Genomic DNA, 3,328 nt, shown 5'->3' on the forward strand with positions numbered 1-3,328 from the left:
TAAAAGCCACGGATACAATCTTGTCCACCACAAGCTTACTTGGTCCACCAGAGGAAGCGGTTTACCACTGACCCACCGCGCCCTATGATTAAAACTAGTCAATGATAATAGAGGAATTGGTGGAATGAGAAGTGGGAAGAAGCAGAAATACCCTGAAAAAACCCACGGATACGATCTTGTCCACCACAAACTTGCTTGGCCGGGGATGGAAACAATAAGGACCACACGCATCAGAGGAAACGCTCTGCCACTGAACCACCGCGTCCAATGATAACAGCAATTCAACGATAATAGAAGAATTGATAGAATGAAAGGGGGAAGAAGCGGGAGTACCCTGAGAAAACCCACGGATACGATCTTGTCCGCCGCAAACTTACTTGGCCGGGGATCGAAACAATAAGGACACCACGCACCAGAATAAGCGGTCTACCATTGAGCCACCTCGCCCCACAACAAGAACGAGAAAATTGGAAGTTACTACGAAACATTTTAAAAAGCAATATATTTCAATGGTAAAGACCACTGCCCGATGATCATCTTTTAATAACTCTATGAGCAGAAAAGACTGATACGTCCCTCTCCTATTATGTCTTTTTAAAACCATATACGTTATCCGGATATTATCCTTTATTCGTCATCCGGAAGTAATCAGTTATTCTAATGTAACATCCATTTGAATGTATTATCCAGACATTATCCGTTATCTTAATTTTATAAATTATCCGGATAAATCCACTATCCGGATATTATCCGACATTCTATTATTATCCGTTATCCGTCATTAGGATATCATCCGTTATCCGGATCTTATTCCTCATCCGTTATCCGGATATTATACGTTAACCGTCAGCCGCATATTATCTGTCAACCGGATATTGCAAATCCGTATAAGTTTCTATCCGATATCAGAATAAAATTTATCCAGTTGTGGCCATCCCTAATCAGCATCGTCAGAAGGATACACGAACTAAATGTCTTCAAATCTGCTACACAAAAGCAGGGGCGGATCGAAGGGGCGATCATGGCGATGGCCCCCAGAAAGGAAATGTTTCTTATTTTATATATAAATAAAACACATTCCAGAGTTTGGAGCTCTTAAAAGTAACTCTAAGTAGGAGTATTATCAACCACCGAGCCCCCAGAAGATCATCGTAGATCCTCCTCTGGACAACAGAATCGGAAAACTTATTATTCACATTCAGTTAGTACATCTCAACAAATAAACAATATTTTCATTCACTTCCATCTACTAGTGCATTCTACTGAACTGTAACGACTTTTTATGTTTAAAAATAATTATTCATTTTTCAGTAATTGTAAATGTTTATAAGTTCAGTGATTCACCATGAATATCGTCAACTAGAAGTGTTTTTGTAATGAAGAAATAATAACATGAACTGTGAAATATCTTCTCACAAACTGTCGAGAGTTGAGAGTTGATAAACTTTACTCTTTCGTTTACCGATTGCTTCTAAACTGCGGTAGCCAGAATTGCCCAGAATAGGGGACTTATATTATGAAAATGAAAATCTCAGGAAAATGCAGAAGTATTTTAGTTTGAGAGAAAAAAGGAATGAAATCTCTAATTTCTAGTTCTGTTAGTCTTGTAGCTAATAGTCCGTACCAAAGTACTGATAGAAATATGGCCAATGAATTATGACTATTTTGTAGAACATTTCACTTTAATATCACAGGAAATTCATCTTCCGGCTTGCTTGGTTGTGAAAAGTTATAGAGTGTATTGGTATACTATGTAAAGTATGTGTACTGTCGCTGATTTGTGGTAACAATCAGAAACAGAAGTAAAAGGTAAACTACAGTAATAGTTTTCTGTTAATTTTTGTATTCAAAGGGAGACGGAAAACCTACTTTTATCTTAACATTTTTTTCTTAAAATTTCTTTTCGGGTTCACACCTTTCTCCCTCAACATTGAATACAAAAATGGAAAATTTATTTAGAGTTTGGTTGTTGATTCCAGTATATTTCAACCATCACTTCTCGGATCTGGGCCTGTGATACGTCGATACATCGCTATCGTCGATATCTATATTGTCATATATCAACATTCGATATCGCGAATATATGGACATGAATATATCATTCTAAATTTTTGATTTCGATATTCGGCGATGTATAAGAGACCCCTAAGACTTGCGATGGATGAAGAAATTGAAATTACTTTTTACAATATTGTTTCCTAATCATAATATCTTTATTACCACATATTGCAATGCAAATTCATCCACTTAGAAATTTGCAATATTATATGGTATAATTTCTTAGGTGCCAGAACTTTTCTGTTCCCTGAGAAAAGAAACAAAAAATCACTTGCAAAAGCAAGTGCTTCGAACTTTGAACTAGAATTTACCATAAGAATTTTTTTTATTTCTCTCTCTTGGAGATTTCAACTCTTTTTTACCTTTGGGACCGCTCATTGACAATACGTGCACACATGATCGTTATATGCATTCATGCTTATAGGCAGAGTCAGAGATTTTGAAAAGGAAACGACTTTTTAATAATAATAATAATAATAATAATAATAATAATATAACAATGGGGTTTACAACTAGGGTCCCATTTCTGTACCTTGCATGGGAGGGCCGCAAGTCTGCTACGCCACTGGTGTCCCCTATCCTGTGTTTGTCTCTTTTTCGTTTCGGTTAGCTGTTTGTTTTTGTGCTGTTAGGCTTTTATATGAAACCTTTATATTATATAAATTTATCTTTTTATGAGATTCTTTTTGTGCGGAGGGGGAAAGAGAGAAATGCTTTCTTCTTATTTCTGTTTCTTACCATTCATCTTGTTTCAACTGCTTAAGTAAGTCATTTTGTAACTTTTGATGTCATCCAACTCCGTCACAATAATAAAATTGTCATTCTTAACAATTTGTTTTATTCTCTTATTTGCAGTTTGCCACACTGATATATTTGTGACAAAATTGAGCTTTAGTCCAACGCCTTTCGAATTTGCAACCAATCCAACCGCCGAGATTTTTGGGTTGCCTGCTATTGCAGGAAAGGGAGAATTGCAGGTGGTTGCACTTTTGGAGTTGTGTATACTCAATTCAAACTCCTAGTTGGGCAGAGGATTCGAATTCTTTTCCCTGTCATTCTCTTGTTGCTAATCACGTATTAGCAGTCCGAATTAATGAAGCCCTAAATCTTTATTTAGAGAGTTAATGATTTATAATAAACATGTAGGTGTTCTCGTATGTATATATCTATCTCAAAAAAATAAAAGAAAAACAATATTTTTTTCATTTACTTTTCCACAAACTTTCACGACTTAAGAAGTAATGTGAAACTTCTCAAAACTACATGTTGA

Source organism: Thermobia domestica, chromosome 5 (genome assembly GCF_964235325.1).
Source record: "Thermobia domestica chromosome 5, izTheDome1.hap1.1, whole genome shotgun sequence".
Lineage (NCBI taxonomy): Eukaryota > Metazoa > Arthropoda > Insecta > Zygentoma > Lepismatidae > Thermobia > Thermobia domestica.